Here is a 14,186-nt window from a genome sequence, read left to right on the forward strand (position 1 = left end):
TTTACATTTAGTGCAGTGCGTCCTGCTCACAGTGTTCAGCTAGATCCGTTCCTGCTATTTACATTTAGTGCAGTGCGTCCTGCTCACAGTGTTCAGCTAGATCCGTTCCTGTTAAATTCCTACTGACCGGCAGGCTTGTCTGGTTACAGTATATAAAGCTACCTGAAGAAAATTACAGGTGTTCTATTTGATCCTATTAGTACCACGGTCAGGCAGCTAGACTATTTACATTTAGTACAGTGTGTCCTGCTCACAGTGTTCAGCTAGATCCGTTCCTGTTATCTTCCTACTGACAGGCAGGCTTGTCTGGTTACAGTATATAAAGCTACCTGAAGAAAATTACAGGTGTTCTATTTGATCCTATTAGTACCACGGTCAGGCAGCTAGACTATTTACATTTAGTACAGTGCGTCCTGCTCACAGTGTACAGCTAGATCCGTTCCTGTTATCTTCCTACTGACAGGCAGGCTTGTCTGGTTACAGTATATAAAGCTACCTGAAGAAAATTACAGGTGTTCTATTTGATCCTATTAGTACCACGGTCAGGCAGCTAGACTATTTACATTTAGTACAGTGCGTCCTGCTCACAGTGTTCAGCTAGATCCGTTCCTGTTATCTTCCTACTGACAGGCAGGCTTGTCTGGTTACAGTATATAAAGCTACTTGAAGAAAATTACAGGTGTTCTATCCCAGCTTAGTGCAGCTACAGGCCATTAGTATGTCTGGAAGGCCAAGAAGGAGAGGCAGACAGTCACAAGCCAATAAGAGAGGGCAAGCAGGCTCTGTGTCTAGTGCTGGTCGTGGAGACGGTGCATCCTCATCAGCACGTGGCCATGGGACACGCTTGGCCTTTTTTTCGGCAGCTGGCCATGTTGAGCCGCAACATGCGGAAGACTTGGTCGAGTGGATGACCAAGCCGTCCTCATCCTCCTCATCCTCTCTCACCCATGCCCAGGGTGCTTTGTCTGGCAAAGCAGCGGCCTCTTCCCTCAGCTCAATGTCATCAGTGACTCCTTCCCTAGCTCCACCATGTCCTCATGAGGATTCCCTCGAACTGTTTGACCACAGTGTTGGGTACATGCTCCAGGAGGATGCCCAGCGTTTGGAAGGCTCTGATGACGATACTGAGCTCGATGAAGGCAGTAACATGAGCGCGGACAGAGGGGGTGCCCAAGAAGGACAGCAATCTGGCAGTCATGCTCCCCCTGCTGCAGCATACTGCCAGGTTTGCTCCAGTGATGAGGAGGGAGGGGATGATGAGGTCACTGACTCAACGTGGGTGCCTGATAGGAGAGAGGAGGAGGAGGAGGAGGAGGAGGAGGAGGAGGAGGAGGAGGAGGCGGCAGCACATCACCAACGAGGCAGGATGCCCTCCAGGGGCCAGCCTAAGGGCAGCACATTGACTGCATCACACCCCAAAGCTCCACATGTGCAGGGCGCTGCAGTCTCTGCGCGTTATTCAAAAAGTTCTTTGGTGTGGGCCTTTTTTGAGACGAGTGCATCAGATCGCACCGCTGCTATTTGCAACATATGTCTCAAGCGTATCTCGCGTGGCCAAAATATCTCCCGCTTGGGTACCACATGCTTGACCAGACATATGTTGACCTGCCATGCAGTTCGTTGGCAAGCGTATCTAAAAGACCCACACCAAAGAACAAAGAGGATCTCTCCTTGCTCCTCATCAGCTGAGATTTCCAACCCCACTAGACCTTCAGTCCTCTCTGAGACCTGCAGTGAGAGGAATGAAGGTGTAGAATTAGGTGTGTCACAGCCAAGTACTTGTGGGCAATCTGCTTTTGGTACACCGACGTCAGATTGTACCAGGCAAATTTCCCTGCCCCAGCTGCTGCACCGCCGAAAGAAGTTTGCTCCCAGCCATCCACATGCCCAGCGGTTGAATGCTAGCTTGGCAAAATTGCTAGCACTTCAACTGCTGCCTTTTCAGTTGGTAGACTCTGCCCCCTTCCGTGAGTTTGTGGAATGTGCGGTTCCTCAGTGGCAGGTACCCAAACGCCACTTTTTCTCACGGAAGGCGATTCCGGCTCTCTACCGGCATGTGGAAGGCAATGTCCATGCCTCGCTGGACAGGGCGGTCAGCGGTAAGGTGCATATTACCGCTGACTCATGGTCCAGCAGGCATGGACAGGGACGTTACCTAAGTTTCACGGCGCATTGGGTGACTCTGCTGGCAGCTGGGAAGGATGCAGGACAAGGTGCAGTAGTGTTGGAGGTTGTTCCGCCACCACGCCTCCAAAATGCTGATTGTGACACACCTCTCTCCTCCACCCCCTCCTCTTCTTCTTCCTCCATGGCCTCTTCCTCGGAACCAGCGGTGCTCCGTAGGCGTTCAAGGGGCTACGCAAGTACGCAGGCCAAAAGATGCCATGCGGTGCTTGAGCTGGTGTGCTTGGGGGACAGGAGCCACACTGGGGCAGAGGTTCTGTCAGCTCTGCAGGGGCAGGTTCAGAGGTGGTTGACGCCACGCCAACTTAAGGCAGGAATGGTGGTTTGCGACAATGGCACCAACCTCCTCTCTGCCCTCCGACAGGGACAAATGACCCATGTGCCCTGTTTGGCTCACGTCCTTAACTTGGTGGTGCAGCGGTTCTTGGGCAGGTACCCGGGCTTACAGGATGTCCTGAGGCAGGCCAGGAAAGTCTGTGTGCATTTCCGCCGGTCATATAATGCCAGTGCTCGGCTGACGGACCTCCAAAAGGAGTTTAACCTGCCCAAGAACCGCCTAATCTGTGACATGCCCACCAGGTGGAACTCAACGTTGGCCATGCTGCAGCGGCTGCACACGCAGCAGAGGGCCATCAATGAGTACCTGTGCGACTATGGCACCAGGACAGGGTCAGGGGAGCTTGGTTTTTTTTCCCCACGCCAGTGGGCCATGATCAGGGATGCATGCACTGTCCTGTCACCATTCGAGGAGGCCACGAGGATGGTGAGCAGTGACAGTGCATGCATCAGTGACACTGTCCCCCTTGTCCACCTGTTGGAGCACACGCTGCGTGGAATAATGGACAGGGCACTTGAGGCAGAACAGAGGCAGGAAGAGGAGGACTTCCTTAGCTCTCAAGGCCCCCTTTATCCAGACAGTGTTCCTGCGTGCCCGCCGATCACACAGGAAGAGGACGAGGAGGAAGAGGAGGAGGAGGAAGATTGTGTCAGTATGGAGGTGGAGCCTGGCACTCAGCATCAGCAGCAGTCTTTAAGGGATCAGTCCCAAGAAACACATGGACTTGTACGTGGCTGGGAGGAGGTGGCTGCGGACCATGTCGTTCTTAGTGACCCAGAGGACTCCGGACCGAATGCCTCAGCAAACCTACGCTGCATGGCCTCCCTGATCCTGCAAAGCCTGCGTAAGGATCCTCGTATTCGTGGTATCAAGGAGAAGGACCAATACTGGCTGGCAACCCTCCTTGATCCACGTTACAAGGGTAAGGTTGCGGACCTTATCTTGCCATCGCAGAGGGAGCAGAGGATGAAACATCTTCGGGAGGCCTTGCAGAAAGGTCTGTGCAACGCGTTCCCAGAGACTGGGAGGTTACAAACTCCTGTTTCTGGACAACGTGTTGCTGAGGCTTCGGTCAGTCAAAGAAGGAGCGGTGGAGAAGGTGGCCGTCTGACCGATGCGTTCAGACAATTTTTTGGTCCGCAGCCCCAAGGTATGATCGGTTCCAGCAACCATCGCCAGCGTCTGTTTTACATGGTGCAGGAATACCTAGGGGCAAGATCAGACTTGGACACCTTTCCCACCGAAAATCCTCTGGGTTACTGGGTCTTGAGGATGGATCACTGGCCAGAGCTTGCACAGTATGCAATTGAGCTACTGGCCTGTCCTGCATCCAGCGTTCTTTCGGAACGCACATTCAGTGCTGCTGGAGGCGTGGTAACCGATCACAGGGTGCGTCTGTCCACCGACTCGGTCGATCGGCTGACCTTCATAAAAATGAATGAGTCTTGGATCACCACCAGCTACCAAGCACCTGATGCTGATGTAACCGAATAATTTTTTTTTAAATCTCAGATCCCTTCAAAGACTGCCTATGCTGATGCTGAGTGACTATCCCTGAGTAATTATCCTCTTCCTCCTCAATCATCACGCTGATAGCTTGTAAGAACATTTTTGGTTCTGGGCGCCACCACCAGTGCCTAAGGCACAATTTTTCAGCCCCTGTTTAACAGGGGCGTGTAATTACAATTTTTGATGTAATACTTTGCAGCAGGGCTCGTTCCTGCATTCCAACTAGAGTGTCTGTGAGGGGTTGCAGTGTTGTGGCACCAGCACCAGTGCCTAAGGCCCAATTTTTCTGCCCCTGTCTAACAGGGGCGTGTAATTACAATTTTTGATGCAATACTTTGCAGCAGGGCTCGTTCCTGCGTTCCAACTAGAGTGTCTGTGAGGGGTTGCAGTGTTGTGGCACCAGCACCAGTGCCTAAGGCCCAATTTTTCTGCCCCTGTCTAACAGGGGCGTGTAATTACAATTTTTGAAGCAATTATTTGCAGCAGGGCTCGTTCCTGCGTTCCAACTAGAGTGTCTGTGAGGGGTTGCAGTGTTGTGGCACCAGCACCAGTGCCTAAGGCCTAATTTTTCAGCTCCTGTTCAACAGGGGCATGTAATTACAATTCTTGATCTAATATTTCACAGCAGGGCCCTGTGAGGGCTTACAGTGTTGTGGCCACAGCAACACCTAAGGCCCAAATTTCTGCTGAGTATATAGGGCAGGACCCTACTTTCAAACATCTAACTTACAAACGACTCCTACTTGCAAACGGAAGGAGACAACAGGAAGTGAGATGAAATCTACCCCTAGGAAGGGAAATTCTCTCCTGTAAGAGTTAATATGGGAAAACAAGTTCTCCTTTCCACTGATGCTTTCCAATCCTTGTTCCACAAAAAAACCCAAATTTTCAAAAAACATTTTTCATTGGGACAAAAAAGTGAGGTGAAATCTTCTGAAGAGGAGGAAAGACAGCAAAACAAATGTCACAGGGGTGATAACCCTTCCCTATGTTTTCCAAAAAGCTTAGAAAAGATTTTTTGGCTGGAGCTAAACACGTTAAAAATGTTCAAAATTACAAACAGATTCTACTTAACAACAAACCTACAGTCCCTGTCTTGTTTGCACCGCCTGTATACTGCTGTTCAGAGTATATAGGGCCTGGTGGCCCCACACCTTTCCTTATTTTAATTTGGGTGCGGGGTTCCCCTTAATATCCATACAAGACCCAAAGGGACTGGTAATGGACTGGGGGGTACCCATGCCGTTTGTCTCACTGATTTTCATCCATATTGCCATGACCCGACATGACATTAAACCCGCAAGCAGTTTTAAATGAGATTTTTTCCTTTAAAAATGACATTTGGTGCAGGGACTGTTCTAAACATGGGAAACACGCGTCACTTTACAGGCATACTATAGACACCCCCCAGGTACGATATTTAAAGGAATATTTCACTTTTTTTTTTTTACTTTAAGCATCATTAAAATCACTGCTCCCGAAAAAACGGCCGTTTTTAAAAGTTTTTTTTGCATTGATACATGTCCCCTGGGGTAGGACCCGGGTCCCCAAACCCTTTTTAGGACAATACCATGCAAATTAGCCTTTAAAATGAGCACTTTTGATTTCGAACGTTCGAGTCCCATAGACGTCAATGGGGTTCTAACGTTCGTGCGAACTTTCGGTCCGTTCGCGGGTTCTGGTGCGAACCGAACCGGGGGGTGTTCGGCTCATCCCTAGTTGTGAACCAGTTAATGTATTTTCTGCATTCTCTGTATTAAGGTAAAACATCTTCTGCATGCAGCTCCCCCATCCCCCCAATAATTACCTGAGCCTGATCTTCATCCAGCAATATGCACAAGAGCAGAGGCTCTCTTGGCTCTCTCCCTCCTCATTGGCTCAGACACAGCAGGGGGAGCCATTGACTTCTGCTGCTGTCAATTACAACCAATGAGGAGGGAACAGGGGGTATCTTATGGACACACAGAGCCAGGCTCAGGAGCGAGCATGTACAAGTGTCAAGCGGTTTGCTATGTGGACCCTAGCCAGGGGAGGAGCCAGGAGTACCAGCATTGGGACCCAAGAAGAGGAGGATCAAGGCTGCTCTGTGCAAAACCATTACAGAGCCGGTAAGTATGACATGTTTGTTATTTAAAAAAAAACACAAAGTGCACCTTTACCAGACAATCGCAGCACTGGGGTTGTGGTATTACCAGTCAGTCACAGCACTGGTACTTTGGTACCAATTACCTGTATAAAGTTGTTAGTTTTCTGCATAAAGTGTATTAACCACTTAAGGACCGCCTCACGCCAATGTACGTCGGCAAGGCGGCACGGGCAGGCAAAATCACGTACATGTACGTGATTTGCCTCCCGCGGGTGGGGGGTCCGATCGGACCCTCCCCCGGTGCCCGAGGCGGTCCCGTTTTGTCCCCCGGCGATCGGAGGTGAGGGGGAGGCCATCCGTTCGTGGCCCCCCCCTCGCGATCGCCGCCGGCCAATCAGATCACTTCCTTTGCTGCTGTATGCTAAACAGCAACAAAGGAAATGATGTCATCTCTCCTCGGCTCGGTATACCGTTGCAGCGCAGAGGAGAGAAGACTTCACTGTGAGTGCACCAACACTACACAACACAGTAGAACATGCCAGGCACACAAAACACCCCGATCCCCCCCCCGATCGCCCCCCGATCCCCCCCCAATCAACCCCCCCCTGTCACAAACTGACACCAGCAGTTTTTTTTTTTTTTTTTCTGATTACTGCATTGGTGTCAGTTTGTGACAGTTACAGTGTTGGAACAGTGAGTATTACCCCCCTTTAGGTCTAGGATACCCCCCTAACCCCCCCTAATAAAGTTTTAACCCCTTGATCACCCCCTGTCACCAGTGTCACTAAGCGATCATTTTTCTGATCGCTGTATTAGTGTCGCTGGTGACGCTAGTTAGTGAGGTAAATATTTAGGTTCGCCGTCAGCGTTTTATAGCGTCAGGGACCCCCATATACTACCGAATAAATGTTTTAACCCCTTGATTGCCCCCTAGTTAACCCTTTCACCACTGATCACCGTATAAGCGTTACGGGTGACGCTGGTTAGTTCGTTTATTTTTTATAGTGTCAGGGAACCCGCCGTTTATTACCGAATAAAGGTTTAGCCCCCCGATCGCCCGGCGGTGATATGCGTCGCCCCAGGCAGCGTCAGATTAGCGCCAGTACCGCTAACACCCACGCACGCAGCATACGCCTCCCTTAGTGGTATAGTATCTGAACGCATCAATATCTGATCCGATCAGATCTATACTAGCGTCCCCAGCAGTTTAGGGTTCCCAAAAACGCAGTGTTAGCGGGATCAGCCCAGATACCTGCTAGCACCTGCGTTTTGGCCCTCCGCCCGGCCCAGCCCAAGTGCAGTATCGATCGATCACTGTCACTTACAAGGCACTAAACGCATAACTGCAGCGTTCGCAGAGTCAGGCCTGATCCCTGCGATCGCTAACAGTTTTTTTGGTAGCATTTTGGTGAACTAGCAAGCACCAGCCCCAAGCAGCGTCAGGTTAGCGCCAGTAGCACTAACACCCACGCACGCACCGTACACCTCCCTTAGTGGTATAGTATCTGATCGGATCAATATCTGATCCGATCAGATCTATACTAGCGTTCCTAGCCGTTTAGGGTTTCCAAAAACGCAGTGTTAGCGGGATCAGCACAGATACCTGCTAGCACCTGCGTTTTGCCCCTCCGCCCGGCCCAGCCCAGCCCACCCAAGTGCAGTATCGATCGATCACTGTCACTTACAAAACACTAAACGCATAACTGCAGCGTTCGCAGAGTCAGGCCTGATCCCTGCGATCGCTAACAGTTTTTTTGGAAGCTTTTTATTGAACTGGCAAGCACCAGCGGCCTAGTACACCCCGGTCGTAGTCAAACCAGTACTGCAGTAACACTTGGTGACGTGGCGAGTCCCATAAGTGCAGTTCAAGCTGGTGAGGTGGCAAGCACAAGTAGTGTCCCGCTGCCACCAAAAAGACAAATACAGGCCCATTATGCCCATAGTGCCCTTCCTGCTGCATTCGCCAATCCTAATTGGGAACCCACCACTTCTGCAGCGCCCGTACTTCCCCCATTCACATCCCCAACCAAATGCAGTCGGCTGCATGAGAGGCATTTTTATGTCCTCCCGAGTACCCCTACCCAACGAACCCCCCCAAAAAGATGTCGTGTCTGCAGCAAGCGCGGATATAGGCGTGACACCCGCTATTATTGTCCCTCCTGTCCTGACAATCCTGGTCTTTGCATTGGTGAATGTTTTGAACGCTACCATTCACTAGTTGAGTATTAGCGTAGGGTACAGCATTCCACAGACTAGGCACACTTTCACAGGGTCTCCCAAGATGCCATCGCATTTTGAGAGACCCGAACCTGGAACCGGTTACAGTTATAAAAGTTAGTTACAAAAAAAGTGTAAAAAAAAAATATATATATAAAATAAAAAAAAATAGTTGTCGTTTTATTGTTCTCTCTCTCTATTCTCTCTCTCTATTGTTCTGCTCTTTTTTTACTGTATTCTATTCTGCAATGTTTTATTGTTATTGTTATTGTTATTATGTTTTATCATGTTTGTTTTTCAGGTATGTAATTATTTATACTTTACTGTTTACTGTGCTTTATTGTTAACCATTGTTAACCATTTTTTTGTCTTCAGGTACGCCATTCACGACTTTGAGTGGTTATACCAGAATGATGCCTGCTGGTTTAGGTATCATCTTGGTATCAGTCTTTTCAGCCAGCGGTCGGCTTTCATGTAAAAGCAATCCTAGCGGCTAATTAGCCTCTAGACTGCCTTTACAAGCCGTGGGAGGGAATGCCCCCCCCCCACCGTCTTCCGTGTTTTTCTCTGGCTCTCCTGTCTCAACAGGGAACCTGAGAATGCAGCCGGTGATTCAGCCAGCTGACCATAGAGCTGATCAGAGACAAGAGTGGCTCCAAACATCTCTATGGCCTAAGAAACCGGAAGCTACGAGCATTTTATGACTTAGATTTCCCCGGATGTAAATAGCGCCATTGGGAAATTGGGGAAGTATTTTATCACACCGATCTTGGTGTGGTCAGATGCTTTGAGGGCAGAGGAGAGATCTAGGGTCTAATAGACCCCAATTTTTTCAAAAAAGAGTACCTGTCACTACCTATTGCTATCATAGGGGATATTTACATTCCCCGAGATAACAATAAAAATGATTTAAAAAAAAAATGAAAGGAACAGTTTAAAAATAAGATAAAAAAGCAAAAAAATAATAAAGAAAAAAAAAAAAAAAAGCACCCCTGTCGCCCCCTGCTCTTGCGCTAAGGCGAACGCAAGCGGCGGTCAGTCGTCAAACGTAAACAGCAATTGCACCATGCATGTGAGGTATCACCGCGAAGGTCAGATCGAGGGCAGTAATTTTAGCAGTAGACCTCCTCTGCAAATCTAAAGTGGTAACCTGTAAAGGCTTTTAAAGGCTTTTAAAAATGTATTTATTTTCTTGCCACTGCACGTTTGTGCGCAATTGTAAAGCATGTCATGTTTGGTATCCATGTACTCGGCCTAAGATCATCTTTTTTATTTCATCAAACATTTGGGCAATATAGTGTGTTTTAGTGCATTAAAATTTAAAAAAGTGTGTTTTTTCCCCAAAAAATGCGTTTGAAAAATCGCTGCGCAAATACTGTGTGAAAAAAAAAATGAAACACCCACCATTTTAATCTGTAGGGCATTTGCTTTAAAAAAATATATAATGTTTGGGGGTTCAAAGTAATTTTCTTGCAAAAAAAAAAAAACTTTTTCATGTAATCAAAAAGTGTCAGAAAGGGCTTTGTCTTCAAGTGGTTAGAAGAGTGGGTAATGTGTGACATAAGCTTCTAAATGTTGTGCATAAAATGCCAGGACAGTTCAAAACCCCCCCAAATGACCCCATTTTGGAAAGTAGACACCCCAAGCTATTTGCTGAGAGGCATGTCGAGTCCATGGAATATTTTATATTGCGACACAAGTTGCGGGAAAGAGACACATTTTTTTTTTTTTTTTGCACAAAGTTGTCACTAAATGATATATTGCTCAAACATGCCATGGGAATATGTGAAATTACACCCCAAAATACATTCTGCTGCTTCTCCTGAGTACGGGGATACCACATGTGTGAGACTTTTTGGGAGCCTAGCCGCGTACGGGACCCCGAAAACCAAGCACCGCCTTCAGGCTTTCTAAGGGCGTGAATTTTTGATTTCACTCTTCACTGCCTATCACAGTTTCGGAGGCCATGGAATGCCCAGGTGGCACAAAACCCCCCCAAATGACCCCATTTTGGAAAGTAGACACCCCAAGCTATTTGCTGAGAGGTATATTGAGTATTTTGCAGACCTCACTTTTTGTCACAAAGTTTTGAAATTTGAAAAAAAAAAAAAAAAAGTTTTTTCTTGTCTTTCTTCATTTTCAAAAACAAATGAGAGCTGCAAAATACTCACCATGCCTCTCAGCAAATAGCTTGGGGTGTCTACTTTCCAAAATGGGGTCATTTGGGGGGGTTTTGTGCCACCTGGTCATTCCATGGCCTCCGAAACAGTGATAGGCAGTGAAGAGTAAAATCAAAAATTCACGCCCTTAAAAACGCTGAAGGCGATGATTGGTTTTCGGGGCCCCGTACGCGGCTAGGCTCCCAAAAAGTCCCACACATGTGGTATCCCCATACTCGGGAGAAGCAGCTAAATGTATTTTGGGGTGCAATTCCACATATGCCCATGGCCTGTGTGAGCAATATATCATTTAGTGACAACTTTGTGCAAAAAAAAAAAAAAAAAGTGTCACTTTCCCGCAACTTGTGTCAAAATATAAAATATTCCATGGACTCAATATGCCTCTCAGCAAATAGCTTGGGGTGTCTACTTTCCAAAATGGGGTCATTTGGGGGGGGTTTGTGCCACCTGGGCATTCCATGGCCTCCGAAACTGTGATAGGCAGTGAAGAGTGAAATCAAAAATTTACACCCTTAGAAATCCTGAAGGCGGTGATTGGTTTTTGGGGTCCCGTACGCGGCTAGGCTCCCAAAAAGTCCCACACATGTGGTATCCCCGTACTCAGGAGAAGTAGCTGAATGTATTTTGGGGTGCAATTCCACATATGCCCATGGCTTGTGTGAGCAATATATCATTTAGTGACAACTTTTTGTAAATATTTTTATTTTTTTTGTCATTATTCAATCACTTGGGATAAAAAAAATTAATATTCAATGGGTTCAACATGCCTATCAGCAATTTCCTTGGGGTGTCTACTTTCCAAAATGGGGTCATTTGGGGGGGTTTTGTACTGCCCTGCCATTTTAGCACCTCAAGAAATGACATAGGCAGTCATAAACTAAAAGCTGTGTAAATTCCAGAAAATGTACCCTAGTTTGTAGACGCTATAACTTTTGCGCAAACCAATAAATATACGCTTATTGACATTTTTTTACCAAAGACATGTGGCCGAATACATTTTGGCCTAAATGTATGACTAAAATTGAGTTTATTGGATTTTTTTACAACAAAAAGTAGAAAATATCATTTTTTTTCAAAATTTTCGGTCTTTTTCCGTTTATAGCGCAAAAAATAAAAATGGCAGAGGTGATCAAATACCATCAAAAGAAAGCTCTATTTGTGGGAAGAAAAGGACACAAATTTCGTTTGGGTACAGCATTGCATGACCGCGCAATTAGCAGTTAAAGGGACGCAGTGCCAAATTGGAAAAAGACCTCTGGTCCTTAGGCAGCATAATGGTCCGGGGCTCAAGTGGTTAATACCAATTCATTAGGCTGCAACACATTGTTCCAGCACTGAGGTTGTGGTAGTAGCAGACATATATTGTATGTAGTATTTGCTTTGTATTATAATTTTTGTTGTGTAAATATTATTTGGAAGTATCAGGATCAGGTGGTTCGGTGGTTTGTTACATAGTTACACAGCTGTATAGTAACACTGGGGTTGTGGTAACACTTACCTCTGTCTGCAGGTAGGTTGTCTGTCTGTGTAATATAGAGCAGAGCTACACTAGTTTGTTATTTAGTGTATAAAATATGTACAAAGATAATGAATGACAGAAAATAAAACAAAGACAAAAGGACAGACACAGTCTGGCTGTGAGAATAAAACAGAAATAAACTTTTTCTGAGGATTATCCTGTGACAGGAACATGTCAGGAACATCCGCTATTCACCGGTTAGACCGGCACCATGGGAATCACCCCGTCCATATCTCAGGATCCTCAATTTATGGATGTGGGTGGAGTTTAGCCATCAGCCAATCAACCCTGGGGGGTGTTCCCTGCCCAGCCCACAAGCCGGTCCTGTGTTCTGAAGGAACCAGAGATAAATGGGCCATGAATGGTTCTGATGGATGAGGATTGGTTTTTTAACACCAGTGTGTGAGTCTTATCCCAACAAGACCAATCAGTGCTTGTCTGGTGTGATCAGACTCCGTAGAACCATTCTGGGAGTTTCTCCTGGATTCTATCCTCACTACACTTACAATGGTATACAGTGCCTTGAAAAAGTATTCATAATACCCCTTGAAATTTTCCACATTTTGTCATGTTACAACCAAAAACGTAAATGTATTTTATTGGGATTTTATGTGATAGACCAACACAAACTGGCACATTATTGTGAAGTGTGAGGAAAATTATAAATGGTTTTCAATTTTTTTTACAAATAAATATGTGAAAAGTGTGGGGGGATTTGTATTCAGCCCCCTTTACTCTGATACCCCTAACTAAAATCTAGGGGAACCAATTGCCTTCGGATGTCACCTAATTAGTAAATAGAGTCCACCCGTGTGTCATTTAATCTCAGTATAAATGCAGCTGTTCTATGAAGCCCTCAGAGGTGTGTTAGAGAACCTTGGGGAACAAACAGCATCATGAAGGCCAAGGAACACACCGGACAGGTCAGGGATAAAGTTGTGGAGAAGGTTAAAGCAGGGTTAGGTTATAAAAAAAATCCAGAGCTTTGAACATCTCACGGAGCTCTGTTCAATCCATCATCAGAAAATGGAAAGAGTATGGCACAACTGCAAACCTACCAAGACATGGCCGTCCACCTAAACTGACAGGCTGGGCAAGGAGAGCATTTATCAGAGAAGCAGCCAAGAGGCCCATGGTAACTCTGGAGGAGCTGCAGAGATTCACAGCTCAGGTGGGAGAATCTGTCCACAGGACAACTATTATTCGTGCACTCCACAAATCTGCCCTTTATGGAAGAGTGATAAGAAGAAAGACATTGTTGAAAGAAAGCCATAAGAAGTCCTGTTTGCAGTATGTGAGAAGCCATGTGGGGGACACAGCAAACATGTTGAAGAAGATATTCTGGTCAGATGAGACCAAAATTTAACTTTTTGGCCTAAAAGCAAAATGCTATGTGTGGCAGAAAACTAACACTGCCCATCACCCTGAACACACCATCCCCACCGTGAAACATGGTGGTGGCAGCATCATGTTGTGGGGATGCTTTTCTTCAGCAGGGACAGGGAAGCTGGTGAGAGTTGATGGGAAGATGGATGGAGCCAAATACAGGACAATCTTAGAAGAAAACCTGTTTGTGTCTGCAAAAGACTTGAGACTGGGACGAAGGTTCACCTTTCAGCAGGACAACAACCCTAAACATACAGCCAGAGCTACAATGGAATGGTTTAGATCAAAGCATATTCATATGTTAGAATGGCCCAGTCATAGTCCAGACCTAAATCCAATTTAGAATCTCTGGCAAGACTTGAAAATTGCTGTTCACAGACGCTCTCCATCCAATCTGACAGAGCTTGAGATGTTTTGCAAAGAAGAATAGGCAAAAATGTCCCTCTCTAGATGTGCAAAGCTGGTAGAGACATCCCCAAAAAGACTTGCAGCTGTAATTGCAGAGAAAGGGGGTTCTGCAAAGTATTGACTCAGGGGGTGCTATACAAATATTCCCCACATTTCACATATACAAAAACATTGAAAATCATTTATCATTTTCCTTCCACTTCACAATTATGTGCCACTTTGTGTTGGTCTATCACATAAAATCCCAATAAAATAAATTTATGTTTTTGGTTGTAACATGACAAAATGTGGAACATTTCAAGGGGTATGAATATTTTTTCAAGGCACTCTATGTACATGTACCCCAACATGAATGAAATC

At 46.5% G+C, this 14,186-nt stretch overlaps 1 protein-coding gene across 2 annotated transcripts in view; it reads right to left on the bottom strand.

Moving 5' to 3' along the window:
* Nucleotides 1-14,186, bottom strand: part of LOC141133843 (NACHT, LRR and PYD domains-containing protein 3-like) — a 185,916-nt gene that overhangs the window by 63,332 nt on the left and 108,398 nt on the right. The gene's annotated exons all lie outside the window — the stretch shown is intronic.

Source organism: Aquarana catesbeiana, linkage group LG03 (genome assembly GCF_042186555.1).
Source record: "Aquarana catesbeiana isolate 2022-GZ linkage group LG03, ASM4218655v1, whole genome shotgun sequence".
Lineage (NCBI taxonomy): Eukaryota > Metazoa > Chordata > Amphibia > Anura > Ranidae > Aquarana > Aquarana catesbeiana.